Below are 13,499 nucleotides of genomic sequence, written 5' to 3' on the forward strand. Positions count from 1 at the left end.
GTCTAGTTCTAAATGTATATAAATTGTATTTGCATCCGAATTTATCCGAGGGGGTGAATCAAAGGAGAAGATTACTCGTCCCTGAAAATTAGTCAGGCAAAACTCGAACACCTCCAGTGAATAAAAAAAAAAAAATGTGTGTATAAAGTGGTTGCTTGTGAGGAGAAATGCACATTTGGGTAAAAGCGATGGCTAAAAGCTTTTGAACTTTGGGTGACAAATCCACTTCTTCTCAATCATTTCCAACGAACTCCTTATCTAATGATGCTTGCTAGGGGTTGAGCGATGCTAGGGAATTGGTTCGGGTCTCAAACGGGTTTTTGTGTCTATCGGGTTTTGTTGGGTTTCGATGGTTCTTGGTGTAACACCCCACTTTCCCCGGCGCGTTATAAATTGGGACAATTTCGGGACAATAAATTTTTTTTTTTCAAACTTAATTCTAAATCACATCATACCTCGAATCCGTCTCAGAATTCCCATACATTAATATCGAAAGAGAATCATTATACACATCAAATGCAGAAGCAAAGATCGAAACCTGATATCTTAACATTAATCATAAATAAATTCTTACATCTTCAACATTCCTTAAAACATTCAGAATCTAAAGTAGCAGAACTTAAATATAGGGGCTACGTAACATATATTGCATTCTTCATGTACTCTGCTAAGTGTCATTTCATACATCATTTATCCTCGAGTCTGCTACAATCTCCACCTGGAACGTTCGAATATTCCAGAGGCAAAACCTAAGTTAGATGATGAATCATCTAAGTAAGGGTACATAAAACATATTTCGTGCATGAATGCAATGTCTTTCATCGTAGGTGTCAACTGCACCCCTCATGCTACCTACCATTTTTACGGCCCCCTCTTTCGAAGCCGAGGTGTATGGGTGCACCCTTGGTAAAGTAGCGGTGCCAGTTCGTACTCCCTATGGCCTCAAATGCGAGCAATCAATGATATTAACGTGTATTCATGCATTTCATAGTCATATCATGTATGCAGTCTACGTGATGGATCCATATCAGGGCATGTCAATATGATGAAAACATTTTCGAAGAACATTAACCACTTACTAACCAAGCATTTTTCATAAAACTAACTTTAATTGGGGATTACCACTTACCTCGATATTCGTGTCTTGCCTAGATTTGCGTGCCAACCTCAAAATTCGCACAAGACACTTCAATTCAAGCTTCAAAGCATCCTAATCACCATATTATTTAAATAAACATTAAAACCTATTTTTTCATAATTTTTGGCATTTTCTATAATTTTCTCTCTATTTATTCCTATTTTTCTTAATAAATCCAGATTAAATATTTCTAAAATATTTTCTTAAATATTTCACTACGAAAATTCATAAAACAATATTTCTGAATTTCTAAAATTTTTTAAAAAATTTTACTTACTTTGACTTAGTCTCTCCGACTTCTTCGATATGCGTGCCATAATCTCGAAATACTTGCCCAAACTATTTTCTAACCCAAAATCTCTGAAATATTAGTAAATATTCAAATCCTATTTTATATAATTTTTTTAAAATTTTTTTGACATTTTTCTCTATTTTTTTCTCTATTTTATTTTTCTTTCTTTTCTTTTCTTTTTCTCTTCTCCTCCTTCTCTTCTTCTTCTTCCTCCCTCCTCTGCTTCTTCTCCTTCCGCCATGGGCACACGGCCAGCTTTGCCCAGCCGCCGCACCGCCTTGCTGCCGGCCTGCCGCCGCCCTCGCCGGCTCCCGTCGGCCTCCCCGACCGCCGCGTCGCAGCTAGAGTTGCTCGCGGCCGCTGTTGGCCGCGGCTGGGGCGGCCCTGCTGCAGTTGGGGCTGGCGGCCATGGCTGCCATGGCCGCGATTGCTGCTTCCGACCGCTTCTCAGGCCTCCGCGTGCCGCCATCGGCCTCGCTAGCCACCATTGGTCGCCATCAGCAACTCGCAATGCCTCCTTGATGCTGTTGCTGCTTTCTGTGCGTCGGCCATGGCCGCGCACAGCAGCTTGCGCACGCCAGCCCATGGCTGGTCGACCACCTTCGCTGCAGCTGCTCCGATGCGGCTTCCCTCGCAGCTGCCTCCGGCCGCCGTTGCAAGCTCCCAGCTCCCTCTCGATCTCCCTCCTTATTCTCTCTCTCGGCCAAGCCCGAGTCCCCTGCCCCCTTCACTCTCATTCTTCCCCCTTTATTTATAGGCATCCCGCCCCACTTCTCACCGCCTTGCCCATACCCCTTGGCGTGAAAGACTCTCTTAGCGTACAAAATCTCCCGTAAATCATGGCTTGCAGGGCATGGGATGGATTTGCAGGAGAATGGGTTTAGATTTGAGAGGGGTGGGCGGTCATTGCACACACTGCACGCATATATATATATATATATATTATTTATATATTACATTAATAGATATAGAAAATTACATATTAATCCTCAATTTTACTATAATATCACTTGAAAAATTTCTTTATTGCAACTATACTCTTAAACCTCAATTTAATTTACATTATAATACCAAAAATACAAAATTAATAACTTTAAAGTTACTCGATAATGTCAATTTCACCCCACTCTCCTCACCGGGATGTCGTTTTATCCTAAAATCACTGAAGGGTTGCTCATTACACAAAATCGGAGCCCCCCTAGGATTCCGTTAATTTTTCAGGAACCTCCTACAACGATTCGATTTTTCAGCCTAAATGGCAGCTGTATTTTAGCTGTACCGAAAATCGTTCCGAATTCGATTTCTTTCGATACCATAAATCCTATCTCGATACACTCGTCGAGACCATATAATTTTCTTTAGACAATTTCACTTCGAGACATTCCTTGCAGTCGATTCGGTACATATAACTACTATCAAACCAATTTTTCGATATCCCAAACTCATCGAAATTACGTGGCAATCTCATACGAACATGGGGTATTACACTTGGGGCTTTGAAGAAGATGGGAAGAGAAACTGGAGGTCTCACCGTCGACTAGAGAGCCTAGTTTGGTTGGTGATAGTAGTGGCAACCCTTCTCTCTTTATTTGGGATTACTGCCCTTGTGCGGTCCCCCGTTGATCATACTTTTGATTTTGACAAATGAAATAAATTGTAGGTGGAGGCTTTGCTTCACTGCGTAGGACAAGAAATTGAACCAACGACCTACTGGTATGAATCTTAATTTATCATGATCCAACCACTTGACCTTTACTCCGAAAATCTTCTCTCTTTACTTTCTATGATCGAGGTTTGCTTCAAAAATCTCATCTGTTTTTGTGTTCAATTTATTGGCTTTTCTTCATCATCGTTAATTCTTAGTAGTCCTATTTTGTTTTTTTTTTTCACTTGAATAAAAATTTCATGGAGAACAATAAAAAAAACATTTCTAATTTTAAGATAGGGCATATTTCAAACCTTGCAACAAAATCATACTAAAAGATTTAAATAACTAATAAAAATATACAATCCTCTTGATATTAAAAGAAATATATAATTATTAAAAAAATTCATTAGTGTCACCTTTAGAAAAACATTTAGATAAACAATTTTTCTATGAATCATGTTGGTTCTGATCATTTAAAATTAACAGTTGTACTGTCAATTTCAAAAATTTTATCAAAATAATCACTTAAATTGCATAAATATATTCATAGATCAAGCCACCGTTTTATGTGAGTGTTAGTATTTATAATATCAACTCTTAGTTATTAAGCAGCTCAAACTAGCAAAGCAGATAACGAACACTAGAATGAACCGTCAATTCATGAACTTTTTTAAAGATTATGTTGGCTATTGTCCTATTTTGTTATGCAATATTAATAATCTTATAAAATATATATAATATTTAATGATATTAATTAAATATATTCAACATCAATTTAAGTACTCATGATGAAAAAAATAATTTAGCATTTAGGATATTTATATAAACATATATAAGTGTTGTAGATTTATAAGTATATGAAATGCTAATTTTAATATATAATTAACTATTATTTATTTTAATGATTTAAGCAGACAAGATATAGTTGAATTTATATTTTTTATTTAATTTGAAAAAGAACTTTTAAATCATTTATATTAAAACAAACTTATATTATATTCTTAAAACCTATATTAGAATTTAAATTACTTATTATTTAAAATAACTTTCAAAAGCTAATTTTCTTAAAAAAAAAACTTTTAAAAGAAAATTGATTAATTAAAGTGGAAAAAAACATTGATTATTAAGAAAATCATCTAATATTTTGTACAAATTTTAATTTTATTAAATATTGATTCATATATGAAAATTAATTATATATTTTTTATGTCATGTGCCATTAATATATATTATCTATATACCTTTTGCCACTAATCAAGATAAAAAAAAATTAAATTGATTAAAAAGTCTTTTAATTATTTAATCATGTTAAGTCTTAAATTGATTGACTTTTAATTTGATTAATTTGAACCACTTTTAATTTTTTTATTTGATCATCTAATAATTTCATTTGATTATTTCATTCCCACTACCTCTTCTTGTACACTGTCTCTACATCTCTTTTCTAATCTTTCAAACCCCCCCCCCCCCCTAATAGATTTTTTTAAGAAATTCCTTTCTAGATTTTCAATTGGAAATTATTTTTATCTATCGAAAAAAATATCATCTTTCATCTAGAGATAGCTTCATTTGGAGATTCTCCAAGATGAAATCCATACCTGTCACCATTAAAGCACTCATCAACAACATATCCACCCGACCGTTCATATGAATCTTAATATTTCTGAATCCTCACAAACTCCCTTTTAACTCCCAAATCCCGAACACTATCGTTATGACCCGTAACCTTCTTATCATCATCCAAATTAAGAGGATAACTGAACATCGGTTTAAACGATTTACCCGAACTGTCATTTCGAAAATCAACAGGAGTCTCACTCACCCCCACCTGATGCTTTCCGAACAGCCTTATTAGCCACAGTCCGATGAAATCTCGCCGCATCTAGAGTGCCTGAAACACTTACCGCATCTCAAGTTAAAAGGTACGTATAACTGTTAGCCAAGACAATCACTATTAAACCCAACAACATCTGTTTCTTTTCATGAAGATAAACATATAATTTAGTTATTAATTTAAGTGTTTTATTCAATTTAAATTCATTTAATTCTCATTTATTCCAATGACTTTTTTTTTTTAGGTAGATTGAAATTGTGGAACACTGATTTATTATATTGCTTGAGTTGGATAGCATAATATTTACCCGACATGAAAAAATTGAGAGAAAAATGGGGGCATGGCCCATTAGGGGGGGCAGCCCCTACTAGCCCACCAGAACATTCTTGTATGGTACAATAAGTTGAAGGAAAATTCTATTCACAACCTTATTATTACTTTTCACAGCTTTTCCCCGCAAATTTTTTTTTTATCATTTTTCAAAAATCCTATTTTACCCTTTAGTCACCTGCACCATATCATCTTCCTTCCCTTTTTACTCCGCACAGTCACTCCATCTCTTTCTCTCTCACACCCATCTTTCCATCTCTCTCTCCTAATGCGCACACACACAAATATATATATATACAAACACACACATAGATAATTTATTATAATAAAATAAAATTAAAAAATATAAATAAATAAATTATTTTTAAATAATTATAAACTAACAAATTATAAATTTTTTTAACTAATTTTAAATTTTAAATTATCGTGAGTTAAATTTTTGATACTCAAAAAATTTTAAAATTAGTTAATTTATCTTATTAAATTACATAAAAATACATACACTTAAAATTAGTTATTCAATTAACTAATTTAATAAGATATATATCTTTAAAAATTAGTTGAATTTATTTAAAGATATATGTATCTTTTTAAAAATATTTTATTAAATAAATTCAACTAATTTATTTTTGAAAAGAATTAACTAATTTAATTTATTTAAAGATAGATGTATCTTTTTAAAAGAATTAACTAATTTATTTATTAAATAAATTCAAAATAAGATATATGTATCTTTTTAAAAAGAATTTATTTATTTATATTTTTTATTTTATTTTATTATAATAAAAAATTAATTAAAATAAAAAAAAAACTTCCCCGACCTCTGGCGGTCGGGGAACCCAACCTTCCCCGAAAGCTGAGGGTCGGGGAACGCCCCCAAAAGCCAGCTTTTGGGGAACCTAGGGTTCGTTCCTCGAAAACTGGGGGTCAGAGAAGTGTTTCATGGCTGCAGCTGCCATGGCCACGGCCATGCGTATATATATAGTGTGTGTGTGTATATATATCGTGTGTGTGTGTGTTTGTATATCTGGGGTTCGGGGGCGACCTTCATGGCCTCTGACACCCTTCGGGGGTTCTCGACGACAATGGGGCATCGCGGCCGTCGTCAGCCGCGAAAGATGGCTGAGGCCATGGTCGGCTGCAGCTGCCATGGCCGCAGTCTGTGTGTATATATATATATATATAGGTGTGTATGTGTGAGTGTATGTATATATATATATATATACAGAGATGTGTTTGTTTGTGTATATTCATGTATATGTGTGTGTATATTCAGAAAGATGGGTGTGAGAGAGATATATTTGTGTGTATATATGTGTGTGTATATTTAGGGAGATGGGTGTGAGAGAGTGAGAGAGAGAAATGGGTGTGGTATGGGGTTGTTGAGGGTAAAATAGAAAATTTATAAAATGGGTGTGAATTTTGGCGAGGCCGGTTGTGGAAAGCAATTTCACGGCTATGAATAGAATTTCCTTAAGTTGAATTATGGAACAGTGGATGGAGATCAAGAGAATGTTTCTAGCAATAAACTTTTTTTAATTTATATGTTTTAGGACTGAAACTAATTTTTTAAGCATTATTTTTATTTTAGCAATGATAACTTTCTATATTTTGGATTATTTTGATTTGTATTGTTAGTTTTATTTATTATATGTAGCGTTGTTGACTTTATCATATTTTAAACTTTTATTTAATTTTTAGTTTATATTAAAGTTTAACTTGTATTTAAATTGTGATAGTACGTTTTTGTAATATTTTGAATATGAAAAAAAGATCAAAAAAATATTTGATACAAGGATGAACTAGATTTGTCATAAAAACAATTTCAACAATATGACTTTCATCACTAAAAATAAACAAAAAAAAAAAATATCACTCATTATTATAATTATGAAAAATGAAAAAATAATAATTTTTGTCACTATTAGAATATTGAAAATTATTTTTTATTTTAAAATTTTGACAAAATAAAATTTTTTCACACTTTTTAAAAATTTCATCACTTTCACTATTTTTTGACAAAAAATATCATTTTTTAGGATTATTGATATAAATATTTTTGTCACCATTGAGAATACAACAAAAATGTCACCCTTTGATAATTTGACAAAAATATTTTTGTCATTTTTTATGATTTTATGAAAAAATAATTTAATTATTATTCATATCTTCTTATTAAAAAATTTTATCACTTTTATGAATTACTGACACAAATATGTTTGTCACTACTGGGACATTGACAAAAATATTTTATCACTATCGAATAATTTTGATAACTTTATTTTGTCCTTGTTTTTATTTTATTAAAAAAATATTTGTTAAAATATTAAATAATTGACAAAATTATTTGTCATCATAAAATGTGCAACAAAAATTTATTTTCAAATTAACTAATAAGTGACAAAATTTATCTTATCGCATTAAAAATTATGCCAAATAAGTTTTGTCACTATTCAAATTATGAAAAAATAATTTAGTAACCATTTTAATTTCTTACAAAATATTTTTTGTTAGAAGATATATTTTATCATGATAAAACATATGATCCGTATATAAAATTTGAATCTATTGTGACTAAATAGTTCTTGTTGTAACAAAAATATTTTCTTTTACAATAAAATAGCTTGTACTAATAAAGTGATTTAAGTGACAAAATATTATTTTTCATAATAATACTAATGATATTATAACAAAAATCGATTTTGTCATAATATACTTATTGTGACTAACTTGATGACAAATCAACTATCACAATAAGTATATGGTGATAATTTTTATAATTATTATAATAAATTAATTTATTATAAAAAATCTAAATTCCTGTAACGCGTGTGTGGGGGTCTAAGATAAGATGTCATGTTATGTGGGTGTGAACTGAAAATAAGAGAAGTTTCTATTTGGGTTCGAATCCCTGGGGTGTGCGCGCGCGAGGCTGGGTAAGAAGGAATTATTTTGGGCAGCAAGGGGCGCCCAAAACGGCGTTGTTTCGGGGCGCCAATGCTGGCCATTGCGCGGTCACATGGCACGCGCTGGTGCGTTCGCGTGGCTGCTCCCATACCCTTCGTTTTTCACGAATTTTAAGGCCAAATTGGCTAAGTTTAGTGGTCGATTTCCTGTGGGAATGAACTGCTGTTTATTGCTTCAATTGAAGCTAAAATTGAGGTTAAATTGGGAGTAGAATAGAGAGCACTCGAGAGAAGAAAAAGGGTGCGAAGAATGGAGAAATTAAAGGAAAAAATTCATAAGTTGATTTTTACTTCGTGCAATTGAAGATCTGAAGGGTAAGGTAGGTTAATTAGTTTGTATTAAATATTTTCTAAGGATTAAATCTTATTTTTAGGCTGTATTTTGGCTTACTTTAGTGCTATTATTATTTTGCAGTGCGTGGGCATTTAGGGAAAAAAATCTATGAAATAAGGCAAGCACTCTTCACTTTTTAATTTTTAGTGGCCTCTTATACCCATAATAGCTTCGATTTTATACCGATTTAGCTAGATTATTGGAGATACGCATATGGGCTTTGTATCGAAGTTTAGTGTAATTAGTAAAAATTACAAATTTGTGCAGTGGCAAAGAAAGGAAGTGTGAATCTGCTATTAAGAGGCGAGCTCCTAACCCTCTCCTCATGTTCTTAATTTCCTATGAGAGTTTTCATGGTTTCTCGTATTTTATTCCATCTCTTACTCTAATTCGGTGCCTAGCATTCTTTATTGAATAATATTAATTTGGTATAATTTAAATTAAATCCGGAACTTCTAGAATTTTAGTTGTTGAAAGCCTACGGGGGTTTGTACAGCCTCCAGTTCTTTTGGAATGATGCTGAACCCAACTTGGGGACTAGGTTCTTAGATGTTCGGGTTTATTTATGGATTTCTTAGGTGTGAGTAGGTGATAAGTGTCTTTTATACACTTATTTTAGTCTATAAACTTAGCATTTATACATTCAATGAGCATGATTTCTACTTGATTTGGTTTTATATATGGTTATGTAGATGTGGAGCATGTGTTGAATACACTTGGAGCAAAAAGAGTGATTTTGGTGCATGATGGGGGTGAAATAAAGCTTGGAGGCAAGGTCGGGTATCAATGCAAAAGAAAGCAAAAGATTATCAAGAGCCAAAAAGTGGAAGATGATAAAGCAAGAGGCTAAAGAAGAAGGCTAGCGGGCCTATAGCGGAATGCATACTGCTGTAGGACCGTTGTAAGATTTAGTTTCTGGAGCTCACGGGTCTACAGCGGAATGCATATCGCTGTAGGACCGCTTTAGGAATTAGTTTCTGGAGCTCACGGGTCTACAGCGGAATGCATACCGCTGTAGGACCGCTTTAGGAATCAGTTTCTGGAGCTCACGGGTCTACAGCAACAAGCATACCGCGGTAGGACCGCGGTAGGGTTTAAAGCTTCGTGAAAAGGCCGTTTTAAGCCCGTTTTAATCCAAATAAAAGAGAGATAGACTCCTTCAAGGTGTATGACTTTGATAACCTAAAGAGGACTATATAAAGACTTATTTTGAAGGGTTTTGGGAGTTTTTGGCATGGAAGAGAAGCCGACGGAAGATTGAAGATTTTACTATTGGGTTGTATTTTTCTTTTCTTCTTCAATTCTTTGCTATGGATTCCAACTCTTTCCCTTTTCTTTTGATTGAGAGCATGCATAGCTAAGTGTTTATAGCTAGGGTGAATGATGAAACCTCAACTTCTAATGGTTTGATTTAAAGTTTTTCGGTTTATTATTTTCTTATCCATTCGGGTTGATTGTTTGTTATGTTCATAATGCTGTTTTGATGCTTGATCACCATTAAAACATATTTGTGATTTGTATTGCTTTCGAGAGATTTAATATGGATTAGACATGGTAACAAACAACGTAGGGTCCTATAATAGGTAGAGATGCCGTTATGCCCTATGAAATCATTTTGTGATGATCTCCGTGATTGAATGCATGTTTATATGTTCGAAGGTTATCTAGAGATAGTTAATCTCATATATATTCATAGAACTGAATGACCATCGAGAGAGACTTTTGGTTGTGATTGGATCATCAATTTTCAACCTAAGATAAGGAATAGCAACACCCGAGTAATGAATAATTGAATCATAGAGGTCGACGGTGGATTCACAAACCCTAGTGCCTTAGTCTTGTGAGTTTTAAATCAAAGGAATTATTTTGTTTGCATCTTTTATTCATAAATTAGTTTCCATTACAATTGAATTCTTAGTTAATGTGTGTGTTAGGTTAAGGTTAAATTAGTTAGAGTAAACATCAAAAGTTAGTCCTCGTGAGTACGACAGTCTATTCATCACTATATTACTTGTTACGATCCGTCCACTTGCGGGATAGAATTTAGCCGGACAGTAGGCTAGAGCTATCGAGCAGTGGGGCAATGGTCGGTTGTTGGGTGACGTTAGAGTAGACTATTGTACGATCCTAAATTGGGGACTAGGTTCCTAAATTGTTTTTATCTATAGAAAAAAAATATCATCTTTCATCTAGAGATAGCTCCATTCAGAGATTCTCCAAGATGAAATCCATACCTATCACCATTAAAGCACTCCTCGACAACATATCCACCCAACCATTCATATGAATCTCAATATTTTTGAATCCTCACAAACTCTCTTAACTCCCAAATCCTGAACAGTATCATTATGACTCGTAACCTTCTTATCATCATCCAAATTAAGAGGATAACTGAACATCGGTTTAAACAACTTATTCGAACTGTCATTTCAAAAATCAACAGGAGTCTCACCCTCACCCGATGCCTTCCAATAGCCTTATTAGTCACAGTCCGATGAAATCTCGCCGCATCTAGAGTGCTTGAAACACTTACCTCATATCGAGTTAAAAGGTATAACTGTTAGCCAAGACAACCACTATTAAACCCAACAACAACTGTTTCTTTTCATAAAGATAAACATATAATTTAGTTATTAATTTAAGTATTTTATTCAATTCAAATTCATTTAATTCTTATTTATTCTAATGATTTTTTTTTTTTTAGGTAATTTGAAATTGTGGAACAACGATTTGTTATATTGCCCGAGTTGAATAATATAACATTTACCCGACATGAAAAAATTAGAGAAAGAGGGGGCGGGATCCACACCTCCTACTAGCCCACCAGAACATTCTTGTATAGTACAATAAGTTGAATTATGGAACAATGGATGGAGATGAGGAGAATGTTTCTAGCAATAAACTTTTTTTAATTTATATGTTTTAGGACTGAAAGTAATTTTTTAAGCATTATTTTTATTTTAGCAAAGATAACTTTCTATATTTTGGATTATTTTGATTTGTATTGTTAGTTTTATTTATTATATGTAGCGTTGTTGACTTTATCATATTTTATGTAACGTTTCGTTTTTTGAGCCCGTTATAACTCAGGACAATTTTGGAATAATTTTTTTTTTCATTCTACTAAAACTAAGACTAAACCATATCATTGCTCTTATACATCCCAAAATTTTCATTCATTTATCTCCAAGGAGAATTATCATAAACATTAAATGCAGAAGCTAGAATCGAACCTAATATCATAACATTAATAAAAATTCAGCTCTTACATCACGAGAACATAAATTTCTGAGCATGACTTAATCATAAGTTCTCAACTAACATTAACCCTAAATAGGGTTTTACATCATCATTTCTCAAACATTTAGAATTCAAAGTAGCAGAACTTAAATACATGAGCAACATAACATACGTTCAACTGATCATACAACTCAACATGCACTTTGCTAAGTGCCATTACATGCCTCATTCATTCTCGTTTCTGCTACTATCTTCATTTAAAACGTTTGAATATTTCAAGGACAAAACCCAGGTTAGATGATGAATCATCTAAGTAAGGATACAAAACATTTAATACTCATGTATGTATGCAATACACATAACATCATAACTCTCATGTTTGGGTCGACTGCACCTTAAGATTACCTGCTATTTTTCTAGTCTCCCTGTCAGACCGAGGTGTATGGGTGCACCCTTGGCAAAGTAACGGAGCCAATACCTAATCCCAAACCCATGCAACGTATGACCGTGAATCTCATCATGCTCATATGCATATTTTGTCATCAATACATGTAAATGCAATTCACATGACATGTTCACATTAAGACATGATAACATGATAAAAATATTTACATAAAATCAGATTTTGGTAGAACCACTTACAAGCCATTTTCATAAATTAAATCCAGTTGAATATTATCACTTACTTTACAAAAAGACAATTTTGCCCCTAACATAATTTTGCCTCAAAATTCCCGACGGACTTCCAATCATACTCAATTAGGAACCTTGACGTATCCTGGGCATCATAATTACTTAAGTAAATCAGATTTAGAATTTTCTCTAATTTTTCTAATTTCTCCCATTTTCTTATATTATTTCCTCCAGATTATGAAATAAATAGCTTCTCATAAAATTTTCTCAATTTCTCTCCATAATAATTCTTAAAACAATATTCCTAAGCCCCATAAATTTCCTCATAATTTTCAGAATCCATATTCTATTTATTTCTCATTTTCTCTTTGATTTTCAAGCATTTATTGCCTCAAAAATTCATAATAAATACCAATCATGCATTTCTCTTCCAATTTCATCATCAAAATTCTAAAATATCATTCTCATATTTTTGAAATTTTTTAAGAAAATTTTGAAGATAACTCACTTTCCCACGGAGCGATTCAGTATTTTTTTATATTGCGACGAAGTCTCAATTTGCGCATCTAACAACGCCTTCTACTACAAATTTTCACACAAACTACTAAACCCAGCTTATAGAATTTTTCTAGAATTTTTTTGGTATTTTTCTCTCTCTCTCTATTTTTTTTCTTCCTCTTTTTCAAATCTCTTTCTCATTCTCAAATCTTTCTTTCAACCTTTCTCCTTCTAATTTAAGTTCTCAAACCTTTCAAGTTTTCTTTATTTATAGGAGGTTGAATTAAGTTTAACATAATTGTAGTGACCCGCTATCTTTAATTATTTTGTCACATTTTTTAATTATTTTTTACTAAATCTCACTAAAAATTCTTAATTATTTATCCACACCTTACTTTGTCTTCCACATTTCTCAATTATTTCACCCATTATTTTTGATTATTTTTCCACACCTTACTTTGTCTCCCATATTTCTCAATTATTTCACTCATCATCTTTAATTATTTTTTCATCTTTCTTAATTATTTTTCACTAAATTTCACTCATAATCTTTAATTATTTGTTCACACCCTACTTTGTCTCCAAC

The sequence above is a fragment of the Diospyros lotus genome, chromosome 3, assembly GCF_014633365.1.
Source record: "Diospyros lotus cultivar Yz01 chromosome 3, ASM1463336v1, whole genome shotgun sequence".
NCBI classification, from domain to species: domain Eukaryota; kingdom Viridiplantae; phylum Streptophyta; class Magnoliopsida; order Ericales; family Ebenaceae; genus Diospyros; species Diospyros lotus.